The sequence below is a fragment of the Nicotiana attenuata genome, unplaced genomic scaffold, assembly GCF_001879085.1.
Source record: "Nicotiana attenuata strain UT unplaced genomic scaffold, NIATTr2, whole genome shotgun sequence".
NCBI lineage: Eukaryota > Viridiplantae > Streptophyta > Magnoliopsida > Solanales > Solanaceae > Nicotiana > Nicotiana attenuata.
The window spans coordinates 106035-122292 of NW_017672166.1; positions in this window are offsets into that span (position 1 = coordinate 106035).

Sequence of the window (16258 nt, forward strand, 5' to 3'; positions counted from 1 at the left end):
TTAAAAATACCGCACCTGCGCTATCGCAGGTGCGCTCCAACACACACATCTGCGCTTCCAGCTCCTCATGCCCATTTCCGCATCTGCGTCCCCCCTTGGCACTTCTACGGGCCCACACCTGCGGTCTCCAAGCTGCAGGTGCGATTATGACAGAACTTCAGCAGCTTCAGCTGCAAATTTCCAACTCCAAACTTCCCGTCAACCATCTAAAATCACTTCGAGGCCCCTAGGACCTCAACCAAAAGCACGAACAAGTCATATTCCACTATACAAACTTATACCAATCTTCGAAACACCTAAAACAACATCGAAACGTCGAATAAACCACAGATTCAAGCCTAAGAACTCTAAAAACTTCCGAATTCCGCTTTTGATCAAAAAGTCTATCAAACCTCGTCCGGATGACCTGAAATTTTGCACACACATCTCAAATGACACAAATGACCTACTCCAATTTCTGAAATTCTATTTCGACCCCTATATCAAAATCTCCGCTACCAACCGGAAAACGCCAAAATTCCAATTTCGCCAATTCAAGACTAAATCTACCCCTGACCTTCAAAATACATTCCGATCACGCTCCTAAGTCTCAAATCACCTCTCGAAGCTATCCGAGTCATAAAAAACAAATTCCGAGATTATTTACCCAAAAGTCAACTTCCGATTGACTTTTCCAACTAAAAGACCAACTTAAGAGACTAAGTGTCTCAAACCTTTTCAAAACCATTTCGAATTCGGACCGACTAACCCGATACCATATAACATAGATGAACAAAGCATAAAGAAGTAGAAATTAGGAAAAGGGAGCGGTAACTCATGAAACAACCGATCGGGTTGTTACAAGTAATCATATCAGCGTCGAGCTTGGGAAGTGTATATAGCGGGCTTTGAGTGTGTAGGGTATTTTGCGTTTGGGTTAGTGGACTGGGTGCCGTAACATAGGTTTATAATTGAGTAGCTATAGATATGGGTGAGGTGGAGGTGCATGGGCCTTTATTTGTAAAGGTGGTAAATGTGAAATCCACATGTTGGCTGTTAGCCTTCCTTATGGGTATGGGTGATGAGTCAGCAAGGTTGTGTGCAGATTATGTATTTAGGCTAAAGGGGTGTTTTGGGCTACTGAGTTCATTGATCTGGTGGTAGATGCCACTTGGGCCTGCAACGGTGCTTGTTTGGTCGATTATGCTATCATCCATTAAAAAATTAAGGGTGTTTGTGTTAAAGAATTCTTTGTTTTGGGGGGGGGGTGTGAGGGGGGAGAAAAGTCATTGGCACTATTTTTTACGAATTTTTTATTTGGGCCAGGGTTTGAGAGAGACAAGTTAAGGGCCATACCTGTGGATCACACGCCATTTGTCGCCATTGGTTGTGTGCATACTTGGTTGGTTGTATTAGATTGTCTATGCATTCTATGAGATAAGGAGTCATTAGTTTTGTAGTTTGAATTCTTGAAAGGCTTTTGTGGGAAGGTGACCATTTTTCTTTCTCTTGTTAGTATAATTAGTTGTTTATTTTTCCCCAAGGTAATTGCATGTACTCTGGGTGTGGGGTAAAGATCATCCATCGAATTGGGTTTCAAGGTATGGGTTGTTGTAGTGGAAGGGATTGGTATAGGGGAACAAAAAGGTTTAGTGTAGCCTATTCTACCACATAAGGTGCATAACATGTTGAGCCCCTCGTATAGGATTTGTTGTTTATGGATAGCTATGTACACATGAGTTTTGAGCGGCTTTCCCGAAGGGACTTTGATACATATTTGTGCATATCGTCCCTATGTAGTTGTTAAAGTGCATGTGTCGACTTTGAGGAGGGTACCAATCTTTTCTTTTACTCGTTGAAGTATTTCAAAGTCGTAGAATTCGGTAGGTAGTTCTAGAAATCGTATCCAAATATTTGTGTAGGTTAGTTGAGTGTTGGAGGCTATAAATTTTGGTTCCTACTTTCGAACTGAAAGAAAATGGTTAAAAATAAACCAAAGTCCATTGTGTAAGGCTTTAAGCATGTTTTCTTCTTTTTGGAATTCAACTAGAAAGAATTCAAACCAAAAGTCTATTAGTGGAAGGTCTTCTGTAGGCTTCCGGAGTGTAAGTAGTTTAGAGCGTAGTATTTGATGGCCCACTTTACTTCCGAAAACTTTAACTATGACGGAGAATTTCAATGGGGTATAGAGATGGGACTTATCAGCTGATGTGAGGGGTATAAAGGTGTCGTGGTTAAGGTTATTTGTAGTTTCGTCTATAAGATCAATATTTTTATGGAATTGGTGGCATGTGGGAAAAATTGGTTATTTGCAAGCAGTGTTTGTGCGAATGTTAAAGGTGTAGAAGTTTTGGAAATATGATTTTGATTTTGAGGAGTGTCAATATGCATGGAGCTTAGATCTAGTGGTTCAGATTGTGGGGTGGTGGTGTTGTTCATATTGCTAGATAGATAATTTTGTGTCTGTGTGTAGGTTATTAGAGTTATGACTGATAAAATATGAGAAGCCTCTAAGTTGAGATTTCCTACTCAAGAAAAACTAAATGAGTAAATTAATAAAACAAGCTTTCTTATTCATAAACTACACCTATAATGAGTTTCTTATTAATTTTCTAATGTCAAAAATCATGTACGACCACCTAAACTTGTCCCGTTTTTCTTTTGAGACAACTTATATAAAGTACGTTTCCATTGAACACTTCATGTAACACAGATTTATTCCAAATAAATACTTTTGTGTGACGTTGCACATTAAGTATAATTCACCTCGGTTGGGTGCGTGAAGGGATAAAATTTTGCTGACTGTAGACTCCCCCAACGTTAAAATGTTAACGTCAACTATCCCAACATATCAATCCATTCCCAAATTAAATTAGAACCCTAATTTCTCCATTTGAGACCCGTTTCTCTCTTTTTCATCTCTTTCTTCCTTTGTTATTTACCCTTCTTCCTTTTCTCTGTACATCTTGTATGATTTTCTTGTTTTTTCTCTCATATCTGAATCTTCTCTATCTCATTTTTTTCCCTCCTATTTGAAAAATATTCAAATGTCGAAAAATTCGCAAAAGTCAATATACGAAGAGGACCCTGATTTATGTTATTGCGATGATTATGCTAGGTTGAAGACCTCGACCATCCCAGCAAACCCAAGTCACTGATTTTATGGTTGTAGAATTTCAAGAGTGAGTAACTAGTTTCATTAATCAACCATACCAATGTGAATGCATTTCTTGTTAGAAAAATAATGGATGTAATTATTTTAGATGGTTTAATGGTCCATCTACGGGTCCATCAGAGAGGGAGAACCTACCAAGTCGGGGCGATGTTACGTTTGATGAGTGATCGACTAAGAGTGAAAGTAAAAGAACTTGAAGAAGAAAAGAATAAAGTAAAACAGAAATTGAGATGCTAAAGTGCAAATTGAGTCTTTAGCAGTGAATTGCAAGGAGGATAAACAACAGAGGGATTGGGCTAGAGCCAAATTCAAGATGCTTATATTTTTTTATATTTTAGTGTGTATAGTCTTGATTATGGTTGTGTAGTTCCGTGTCGTCTTATGCACGGCTAAACTCGTAGTGGACTGGATAATGATCGTATGTATTTATAGTAGTAGAACAAGTTGTTAGTTATTAGGATGTTGCTTTTTTATTAAAACTTTATATTGCTTTACCTTATTGAATCATCCTTATTTCCTCCCAAAAATCTATGGAGTTTTGAGGGCTGCTATTACTTTTGCAAAAATCAGTGATACACCAAGAATCTTTTACCACATCTTAAAGTCAATTTCCTTGTTTAGAATGAACTCTCTCTACACTGGATATCTTACATTCTTCAGGTAATCAATCACTAGAGTTGGTGATTTCTAAGAGATGAAGAGAAAAGTCCCGAACAATGAAGCGGGGTTCACTTTTCCAGACCGGGATCGTAGCAGAAGAAATCAGAAGCGTCCTGGACAGCGAAGCGAGGTTTACTTTGCCATATTGGGGCCGGAGCAGCTTCTTGCTCTATTAAGCCGGGAAAGTCTTATTCTGTTTTCAGGTGGATACATAGAAATGAAACATCATAAGTAGAAGTTCATACATCAATAAGGATTAAACTGCTCTCAATTGAGCTCAAATGTACCGTTACAACTCCAACAAAATGGTAACAAAAGCACAATTACTTCATAAGTATGGCATCATTAATACATCGACAGAAAGACCTAATTTAACATCATTCCTAGACATCAATATTGTTCCATATTACATAGACAAAAAACTAAAACAGTTCACTCTTAGAACTACTTATTGATTGTTGATGGCGAAGTATTCACTTTATTCCTTTTGTTGGCCTTCATTTGTTGCAATTGTGAGGTGGTGATTGTATCTTTACCCTTCCATTTCAGGCCATGGGGAACAAAACCAATATCATATTGGTTGGTGAAGCACTCTTCGCAGTTGAGAATCCTTGTAGAACTCTCTCACTTGAGATACCAGGCTGAAATAAAACAAGGCAAAAGAATTATAAATTGTAGACCAAATATAGTAACTATTTGTTTAATATGAAGAAAAAAATAGAAGTGAACATACATTAAACACTTGGTTTCCAGTTTGAGTGTCAGAGTTTTCACCAAACCCAACAGTTCCAGTCCTTTTGTTTCCTCCAGTTGCAGCAACAACTTCAGCCGAATTAGAACCCTTAGTTTGACTAGATATAGCATCTCTTGGACTTACAAATGGGGTTCCTCTTCTATTACCTCTTCTGCTTCGACCTCTTTTGCCTTTCCCAGAATCCCCCTACTTTGGTCAACTCTTCTAACAGCTGTAGTGTCTTAACAAATAGAGCTTGGTTGGCTAGGTTGGGCATTTGATTCTCTAGGCTGTGAAGAATCCTGTAACGATCCGACTGGTCGTTTTGAGCAATTGCATCTGGTTTGGCAGCTTGAGGTCACGAGCAGCTTCATATTATATATATCGACTTGCGTGCATGGTTGTATTCTATTTTCGGAGGAATCGGAGTCGAATTGGAAGAAGGAATCTAGTTTTGGAAGCTTAAGCAGTGAGTATTTGACCAGAATTTTACTTTAGAGTAAACGACTCCGGAATGAGTTTTGGATGATGTCAGTAGCTTTGTATGGTGATTTTGGAATTAGGCGTGCGTTCGGATTTGGATTTGGATAGCCCGTAGGGTGATTTGAGGCATTTCGGCGAAAGTTAGAAAAGTTGAAGTTTGGAAAATGGAGAGGTTTGACCCATAGTTGACTTTTGTGTTATCAAGGTCAAAATGTGATTCCGAAAGTTGTAACAGCTTCGTTATGTCATTTAGGACTTGCTTGTAAAATTTGGCGTCGTTTGGAGTTTATTTGATAGGGTTCGGACGCTTGATTGTAATTCTAGAAGTTCTTGAAGTTCATAGTGATTTTCCTGCGTTTTGGCATCCGATTCGTGGTTCTAGAGGTTATTTTGGTGTTCCGATTGCACAAGCAAGTTTGTGTTATGTATTCAGACTTGTGTGGGTGTTTTGATTAGAGCCCCGAGGGCTTGGATGAGTTTTGGAAGAGTTTCGGAGTGTTTGGCAGGAAATTTCTGATTTTCTACTGTCTGATCTCGCATTTGCGAGTAATGGGTCGCATTTGCGACCACCGCTTTTGCGGGCATTGTATCGCATTTGCGAAAATGGCTGGGACCGGCAGATGCGAAGCCAATATCGCAAATGCGAAAACCATCTGGCAAGGAAAGTTCGCAATTGTGAACATTTGGGCCGCTTTTGCGAAGGCCCCATCTTCGCATTTGCGAAGTATTTATCGCAATTGCGATAACGTCAGGGCAGCTCAGGCTTCACATTTGCGAGTTCGCATTTGTGAACCCAGTGTCGCAAATGCGACATTTGCAGCCTGCTAAAAGCTGGGCAATCCGACTCTTAGCTTCATTTTTCCATATTTTGAACCCTAGGTCCGAGAGTAGGCGATTTCGAGAGAAGATTTTCATACCAAATCATTGGGTAAGTGTCTATAATCAATTTGCAACTATATTTTGTGATTATATCTTAGATTTAACATCAAATTCATGGGAATCTAAGGGAATATTTGGGGAAAATTGTGAAATCTTTCAAAAATATAAAATGATGATTTGAAGGACCAAACAGTATCAGAATTTGATAAATTTAGTATGGGTGAACTCGTATCGGAATGGGTATTCGGTTTTTGTAAATTTTGTCGGGTTTTGAAGGTGCGGGCCCCGGGAGTTGACTTTTTGCAAATTGTATAAGAATCATAGCTTTGTTAATTGAAGTTATTTTCTCTTGCATTGTTTGATGTTATTCAAGTCGTTTTTGGCTAGAATGGGCCGAGCGTTGATGAATTGGTAAAGGAAAAGCTAAATTGAGTATTGAATTGGCCGGATTGAGGTAAGTATCTTGCCTAACCTTTTGTGGGAGACTCCCCCTTAGTATTTTAATCTTCTATGCTATTTGTAGTCCGTGCATGTGAGGTGACGAGTGTGTGCTTGGACTTAGCTGTGGAAAATTTGCCTTTAGGGTTCTTAGGTCTATATGTTCGTTAAGTGGGAAGTTTTCCGATATGATTGTGTTTCCTAATTGCTTGTTCTACCTCTATATGCTCCATACAATGTTGTTAACTTTTCTCTAATTCTTACTTGTTACTTGGCCCTTAATTGCCTTAGTTGGAGTAATTGTCCTCCTTATTGTTTTGTTATTCTTAATTGTGAAATTCCTCTATGACCCTGTGCCTATATGTGTCCAAATTGTTGTGGTTGCCGGTGTAATTATCACGTGCCTTATATGTCTTGTTGGTTTTGTAAAGGTTGTTGTGCTTCTTGGTTTTTCCGTGATTCTCTTGTTGCCGTGTACTCATACTCTTGGTGGTAGAAATCTTTGTGATTGGATTATTGAATTGTTGTTGTTGTTGATTTTAAATTATGTCGGGTTGTTGATATGTTGAGGAGGAATAAGGGAGAATTGATGTTGTCTGGTGGGATCGGGTTGCACGCCGCAACAAGGAGTAATAAGGGTGGACATGTGGGATCAGGTTGCACGTGGCAACAGGAGGAATAATGGTGATATATATATTGAGGAGTAATAAGGGTAGAATGGTGGGACCGGGTTGCACGCCGCCACAAGGAGTAATAAGGGTGAATGATCATGTTGTTACTGATATGGTGATATATATTCTATTTACTCTTATTGTAATTGCTAAGGAGGAATAAGGGAGGATTGGTGGGATCGGGCTGCACGCCACAACAAATATATATTATTTACTTTTATGGTAATTGTTACGGAGGAATCAGGGAGGATTGGTGGGATCGTTGTGCTTATGTATTTCTCTTGACTGTACAAGTTATTCGGTGGTTTTACATTTCATTTAGGATTTAGTTATAGCTGAATACTGAGAAGACCCTGGTCCATTTGCTTAAAACTTTGACGATTTGTATTTCGGATTTCACTAAGTTTTGAGGGTCTGGATATTGGCATTGAGTTGTTGACTTGCCGTTGTTCCTTGAATTCTTTACCTGAAACTATTATTCTGGTGAATTAGTTTTTTTTAAAGTAAATTTACTACGTTGGATCATTCCCTCCTATCCTTTTAAGTTATTAGTAATATCGTGATTTAAAATAAAGGAATTAGTACTACGTTGCTATAAATGACTTTTAAATTTTAACTTGCCGTGTATATATATACACCTTTCAATAATTCAAATTCCTATGAATGTTATGGTCTATTTCAATGAGTTTCTCAATTAAATTTTCCTTAACCTGATGATGTTGAATCTTACTTTAAAAGGAATTTCTACTAGGTTTTAATTTATTAAAATCCTATATAAATGTAATAGTTTTTTCAATGTTGTATTTTATTTAAAAAAGATATTTTCTTTATTCAAATTATTTTTAAAAGTAACTTCATATTTTCTTGTTGATTTCCTAATTGGTTTAGAAGTTGTAATCTACTTTATGTTATATAAATGAGACTCCTTGAACATCTTAATTGCATTGGTTATGGACCCTATGTACTGAGTGGCATGAGGATGATGTTGCGCAAAGTGGGCTAGAGATACGTGGGCACAAGGTGCCATGTGTACTAAAGGTGTGGAACTTGATATTATAACGTGAGATACCGAGGATTGGGATGGTCGGAATTGTGTATTAGAAATGATGTGATGGATTGAGTTGGCATCGCCTTCTTTGTTTGAACATATTCTTACTTGTTTGTGTCCCTGTTATGTTGGTGTTAATTTACTTGATTATCGTTCGTTACTATCTGTGTTTCCCTTTATTGTCTCTACTATTTGTAGTTGTATTTTTCCTTGCTATTGATATTACTTTGTTAATTTTATCTTGGTAGTTTATCATATCCTGTTCAATTTATTTGAGTAGTAGGGGTCTTGACTATTCCTCGTCACTGCCCCACCGAGGTTAGTCTTGATACTTACTCGCACTGCTGTGGTGCGCTCATACTACACTTCTGTACATTTTTTTGTACAGGTCCAGGTATTTGATCGGTAGTAGTTGTGCGGCGGTTGAGACTCAAGGTAAACCTGCTGCTGCGTTCGCAGGCCTCGAAGTCCCCTTCATTTGTACTTATTTCCATTTGTTCCTTTTGTTTTGGAACAGTGCCGTATTTATTTTGTATAACTACTCTTAAAAAGGCTTATAACTTTTACCACCGGTTTTGGGAATTGTAAGTGTTCAGATTTGTATCATTTGAAGTTAGTGAATATTCATATTATTTCTTTTAATGTTAGGCTTACCTATCTTAGAGACTAGGTGTCATCACGACTCCTTCGGAGGGCTTTTGGGTCGTGACAAGTTGGTATCAGAGCTCTAGGTTCATTGGTGCTACGAGTCATAAACAGGTTTAGTAGAGTCTTGCAGATCGGTACGGAGACGTCTGTACTTATCTTCGAGAGGCTACAGAACCATTAGGAAATTGCACTTCTTTCATTCCTTATCGTGCGATATTGATTCAGCTCGAAGTATATAACTTACATTCCTTTATATCCACTCATGTATGATATTACGCTCTTAGTGTCTGCTATGCGCCAGTGGTTCGTGATGCTATAGACCGGCTACAAGGGAGTCAGGGATGCTCAGACATTGTCTCAACGTGTTGTCCAGAATAAAGATACAGAGGCATTGAGAGACTATTCAGTTGTTCATATGGAGGCGCAACCGTTCCCGACATCTGGTTGATGAGTTCGAGCTTGAGAATGTTTAATGGGTTGGCTAGTCATCGAGTTTGTGGCGAGGTCAGAGGTGGGTGTTGACTGGGATAATTGGTGGTATTGGAGTACCTTATGATTTGTGTCGTACGAGCTATGAAGGTTAGTTTTGCAGATTATCAGATATTGTTTTCTATGGCTACGTGCTAAGTGAAGGAGCCCACTAGCGGTGTTCAGATTACAGAGTCAAATTTACATCAGTTTGGCCTGAGGTATGGGTATATGTTGTATTGGTAGGTTCCCGAGTTTTGTGTATGGCTAAGGTCTAAGATCTTGCACGGGATGATGTTGAGGCTTACGGTGTTTCTACGTCATTAATGAATTTACATTTCAGCATCAAGGGGAGTCGGAGGAACAACTTCAGATTCACAGAAGGTCTACTCAGTGTGGGAATCGTGGTTGCGGCAGGACGGGGTGCTTCAAAGGTATGTAGTGGTTTATGAGCTTCTGGGCTGCGTGGTTCGTGTTTGGATCATCTGTATTTGGGGCTTTGATCGGAATTATTGCATATCGACTATTCGAAGAAATGGGTCAGTGCAATAGTGTTGGGTTAGCATAGCAATGGAAGTAATTGGTCATTTTGAATGGGGATCCTCTACTGGCATATGTGGCAGTACTATTGGATTGGATGGTTTGTGTGACTCGGTTGAGTTGGGGAGGTGAAATCTTGATGGCTTATATGTGTGTGGATGGATCTCGAAGGGTTCACGATGGTTTGGCAACGGCTCGAGTCGGCTGGCTGCTATAGGCATAAGGAAATTGATGTACATTGTGGTTTTCTCCTGAATAGGTATCAGGAAATTAATAGGGTGTTGTCATTGTTGGCTATCATATGTGAAGAGTGTGCATTTTTGGAAAGGACCTTGAGTTTTGGATTGCGGGTGCGTGGCTAATGGCATGGTGATTACTGGGTTTTAAGACTTTTAAGGTTCATATTTTGTTACGCGGCCGGAAATTCTATATGGGTGCTTAGACAGGATGAGGGGATGTGAGTGATGTATCAGCCATTTGTTTCGCGTAGTTGAGATCGGATATGGAAATTTTAGTATTCCTGAGGTTTTTTGGGGCTAGATGTCCCCATATGTGGACTATTTCCTGTTGGTGGATTGTGAAGAAATGTTTAGAATGGGATAATTAATAACATGTATTATCGATAGGTTGCTGTGGATTTTTAAAGAATATTTACCTAATTGGGAAGGATCAGGATCCGGTTGGGGCCTATTTGGAAGATCAGCGAGAATATGTATTTTGTATCAGGTCAAGTTTGTGTGCTCTTGTGTGATTGTCATTCTGGTTATGTATCAAGCAGAACGGATATTGTTTGTGCCCCTAGCCTATGTTATGTGCTACTCTTTCATGTTGTGTTAGGCGGTGAGGTTGTGTCAATATTCCCCCCCACATGTTGTAATTCTGTTCAGGCCTTATGGCGACTGGCGAGATAGCCCTCGTGATGTTGATTTGCTCATTGCACCTAAGATATGCTTGCTTCTCTCATGCTTTATTACTTTTATTCATTGTTCCCTTAGTTTTACTTGTGCACATTGATGTGCTTGATATCAATATTCATATGATCAGTGAACCCGAGCATTTTGGCTTGATGAGTATTTAGGAGCGGGCTGCGCGCCGCAGTGAATGTTATGTGGGATACCCTTTCCTCGTGTTTATTTGGTGTTCTATTTTTCCTCTGTGGAACGATTTGATGAAAACTATATTTTTGTTGTTGCACATGTTATACTTGTTAGATAATTCTTCTACCTTGCTTTCCTTTTATTTGTGTTGCATAATTGAGTTATTGCTAGTTTGTTGTACGAACTGTGTAGTGTGAGAATCCATGTGGCTCCGTGGTGAGTTATTAGTTGGGCTACTTGTATTGGCTGAGATGAGGTTCTTAGACCTGAGATTAGTACTATGGTATTAGGGGTGAGAAGTGTTTGGAAGTACGAGGGTGTTTTTGCTAAATTTGGGTAATGGCCCTTGGCGGGCAAGAGAGCTTCTTGACTTGTTGACTTCATGGGCGGCTATGAGTTTCCACATGTTTCTTTATCATGGGCAGTGTTGTGGAGGTCCGGCACAAGGTTAAATTCAATGTGAAGTGTACTGCCGGCATCCATGAAGTTATTTGAGCAGCTATGGTGGTCAGAGGTTATTGCTTCGGGCATTTGAGTTGTGTGGAACAACATGTGATTGTATTCTGGATTGGAATTTTGGCTCGATTTAGGTTGTTCAGGTTTATGTAGTGTGACGATGTGGGATTCGGTTCCTAAGATGAATTTCAGATGTTTGGGTTTGGGGTTTGTCCTAAGATTATGGACTAAGGATGAGGTGAGACCTTCAATTAAGTTGCATTGTCAGTCCTATATGGGTTTGGGTGATGGGGAATCACCCCCGGTTGTATGTATGGTGAGCTCATGCAGTGGTTCGATGGCTTTGGAGCGACTCCGAGAACGTTCGAGGACGAACGTTTGTTTAAGTGGAGGAGGATGTAACGACCCGACTGGTCGTTTTGAGCAATTGCGTTCGGTTCGGCAGTTTGAGATCATAAGCAGCTTCATATTATATGTATTTACTTGCGTGCATGGTTGTATTCTATTTTCGGATGAATCGGAGTCGAATTAGAAGCAGGAATCTAGTTTTGGAAGCTTAAGCGGTGAGAATTTGACCGAAATTTGAGTTTTGAGTAAACGGCTTCGGAATGAGTTTTGGATGATATCAGTAGCTTTGTATGGTGATTTTGGACTTAGGCGTGCGTTCGTATTTGGTTTTGGAGGCCCGTAGGGTGATTTGAGGCATTTCGGCGAAAGTTGGAAAAGTTAAAGTTTGGAAAATGGAGAGGTTTGACCCATAGTTGACCTTTATGTTATCGAGGTCGGAATGCTATTCCGCAAGTTGGAACAACTCCTTTAGGTAATTTGGGACTTGCCTGCAAAATTTGGCGTGGTTTGGAGTTGATTTGATAGGGTTCGGACGCTTGATTGCAATTCTAGAAGTTCTTGAAGTTCATAGTGATTTTCATGCGTTTTGGCATCCGATTCGTGGTTGTAGAGGTTATTTTGGCGTTCCAATCGCACAAGCGAGTTTGTGTTATGTATTAAGACTTGTGTTGGTGTTTGGTTTGGAGCCTCGAGGGCTCGGATGAGTTTTGAAAGCGTTTCAGAGTGTTTGGAAGGAAATTTCTGATTTTCTGCGGTCTGATCTCGCATTTGCGAGTAATGGGTCGCATTTGCGACCACCGCTTTTGTGGGCATTGTATCACATTTGCAAAAATGGCTAGGACTGGCAGATGCGAAGCCAGTCTCGCAAATGCGAAAACCATCTGGGCAAGGGAAGTTCGCAATTGCAAACATTTGGGCCGCTTTTGCGAAGGCCCCTTCTTCGCATTTGAAAAGTATTTATTGCAATTGCGATAACGCCAGGGCAGCTCCAACTTTGCATTTGCGAAGTATTCTTCGCTTTTGGGAGTTTGCAATTGCGAACCCAGTGTCGCAAATGCGACATCTGCAGCCTGCTAAAAGCTGGGCAATCCGACTCTTAGCTTCAATTTTTCATATTTTAAACCCTAGGCCCGAGAGTAGGCGATTTTGAGAGAAGATTTTCATACCAAATTATTGGGTAAGTGTCTATAATCAATTTCCAACTATATTTTGTGATTATATCTTAGATTTAACATCAAATTCATGGGAATCTAAGGGAAAATTTGGGAAAAATTGTGAAATCTTTCAAAAATGTAAAATGATGATTTGAAGGACAAAATGGTATCGGAATTTGATAAATTTTATATGGGTGAACTCGTATCGGAATGGGTATTCGGTTTTGTAAATTTTGTCGGGTTCCGAAGTGCGGACCTGGGGAGTTGACTTTTTGCAAATTGTATAAGTATCATAGCTTTGTTAATTGAAGTTATTTTCTCTTGCATTGTTTGATGTATTCAAGTCGTTTTTGGCAAGATTGAGCCGAGCGTTGGTGAATTTTTAAAGGAAAAAGCTAAATTGAGTATTGAATTGGCCGAATTGAGGTAAGTATCTTGCCTAACGTTGTGTGGGGGACTTCCCCTTAGTATTTGAGTCTTCTATGCTATTTGTAGTCCGTGCACGCGAGGTGATGAGTGTGTGCTTGGACTTATCTGTGGAAAATTTGCCTTTAGGGTTCTTAGGTCTATATGTTCATTAAGTGGGAAGTTTTTCGATATGATTGTGTTTCCTAATTGTTTGTTCTACCTCTATATGCTCCATACAATGTTGTTAACTTTGCTCTAATTCTTACTTGTTACTTGGCCCTTAATTGCCTTAGTTGGAGTAATTGTCCTCCTTATTGTTTTGTTATTCTTAATTGTGAAATTCCTCTATGACCCCGTGCCTATATACTATGTGTCCAAATTGTTGTGGTTGCCAGTGTAATTATCACGTGCCTTATATGTCTTGTTGGTTTTGTAAAGGTTGTTGTGCTTCTTGGTTTTTTCGTGATTCTCTTGTTGCCGTGTACTTATACTCTTGGTGGTAGAAATCCTTGTGATTGGATTATTGAATTGTTGTTGTTGTTGATTTTAAATTATGTCGGGTTGTTGATATGTTGAGGAGGAATAAGGGAGAATTGATGTTGTCTGGTGGGATCGGGTTGCACGCCGCAACAAGGAGTAATAAGGGTGGACATGTGGGATCAGGTTGCACGCGGCAACATGAGGAATAAGGGTGATATATATATTGAGGAGTAATAAGGGTAGACTGGTGGGACCGGGTTGCACGCCGCAACAAGGAGTAATAAGGGTGAATGATTATGTTGTTACTAATATGCTGATATATATACTATTTACTCTTATTGTAATTGCTAAGGAGGAATAAGGGATGATTGGTGGGATCGGGTTGCACGCCGCAACAAATATATATTATTTACTTTTATTGTAATTGTTACGGAGGAACAAGGGAGGATTGGTGGGATCGAGATGCGTGTCGCATCAATAGATGTATGTGCTTATGTATTTCTCTTGACTGTACAAGTTATTCGGCGGTTTTATATTAAATTTAGGATTTGGTTATAGCTGAATACAGAGAAGACCCTGGTCCATTTGTTTAAAACTTTGATGATTTGTATTTCGGGTTTCATTGAGTTTTGAGTGTCGGGATATTGGCATTGAGTTGTTGACTTGCCGTTGTTCCTTGAATTCTTTCCCTGAAACTATTATTCTGGTGAATTAGTTTTTCTTAAAGTAAATTTACTACGTTGAATCATTCCCTCATGTCCTGTTAAGTTATTAGTAATATCGTGATTTATAATAAAGGAATTAGTACTACGTTGCTATAAATGACTTTTAAATTTGAACCCGCCGTGTATATATACACTTTTCAATAATATAAATTCCTATAATTGGTATGGTCTATTTCAATTAGTTTCTCAATTAAATTTTTCTTAACCCGATGATGTTGAATCTTACTTAAAAAGGAATTTGTACTAAGTTTTAATTTTATTAAAATCCTATATTAAATGTAATAGTTCTTTCGATGTTGTATTTTATTTAAAAAGGGTATTTTCTTTATTCAAATGATTTCCAAAAATAACTTCATCTTTTCTTGCTGATTTTCTAATTGGTTTAGAAGTTGTAATCTAGTTTATGTTATATAAATGAGACTCCTTGAACATCTTTATTACATTGGTTATGGACCCTATGTACTGAGTGGCACGAGGATTATGTAGTGTGCTAGAGGTATGTGGGCACAAGGTGCCGTGTGTACTAAAGGTGTGGAACTTGATATTACGACATGAGATATCGAGGATTGCGATGGTCGGAATTGTGTATTAGAGATGATGTGATGGATTGAGTTGACATCGCGTTCTTTCTTTGAACATATTCTTACTTGTTTGTATCTCAGTTATGTTGGTGTTAATTTACTTGATTATCGTTTGTTACTATCTGTGTTTCCGGCTATGTTTTTGTTTCTTGATCCACAATTGCCCAAGCAATAGGGAAATTTGATTGTTTCCATTCCTTCCAACAGCATCAAGGAGTTGACCTCCACAAGCTCCCTTAAGAAAACAACCATCAAATCCTATGATTGTCCTACGCCCATCTAACCATCCTTTCTTGAAGGCTTCAAAGCATACATAGAAATATACAAACAAATTCTTTCGAGGATCAGTCTCTCTATCAATTTTAACACGCATGAGCTTCTTGGATTAGTTTGCTTGATGATGTCTGCATAATCACATAATATGGAGAATTCCAGCTTCCAATCCTTAAGAACTTTATGTTTTGCTCTCTGACACATAGTCCTACCAATATAAATACCCACTTGTCTCTACTAGCTCTTAAATTTCCCAAAGCCTTATATATGGTTGGAAACTATCCTATCCTTGAACTTTCTGGCAATAAGCTTAGAAGTGCAAAGCTTATTTTTGTTAGTAGGAATGAATTTATGTACAAGATGATAGTTAATGACTCTAAAATCACCAGAGTCTCTATCCAAAGAAGCAGCCAACAACCATTTACATGTATTTGTTTTACACTTAACCCTTACTCTATGAGGCTCATTAGGTCTTAGTTTAATTTGCCTCCTATACTTAACAACATAATTTGCCACAGCCTTTCTATAATGTGTTACATTCTCAAATACCATACCAAGCTCAAATACAACCACCTCACAAGCTTCATCATACCTTACTTTTTTACTTCTCCTCCTAGAGGATAAATCTACTCATCTAATAACTTCTACATCTAGCTCCTCCCTGCTATCATCACTCCAACATTCAGAGCTACTGATATAGTCTTCTTCTCCCCTAATTTTCCAGAATATTTGTTAACTTGTTGTAACGACCCAACCGGTCATTTGGAGCTCTAGCGCGTCGTGCAGCAGTTTGAGGCCATGAGCAGCTCCACTTTAGGTATTATGACTTGTACTCATGGTCGGAATTGAATTTCGGGATGTTCAAAGTTGATTTGGAAAGAGAATGCTTATTTCGGAAGCTTTAAGTTGAAAGAATTGACTTAGATTGGATTTTTGAGTAAACGACTTCGGAATCGGGATTCGAAGGTTCCAGCAGGTTCATATGATGATTTCGGACTTGGGTGTATGTCCAGA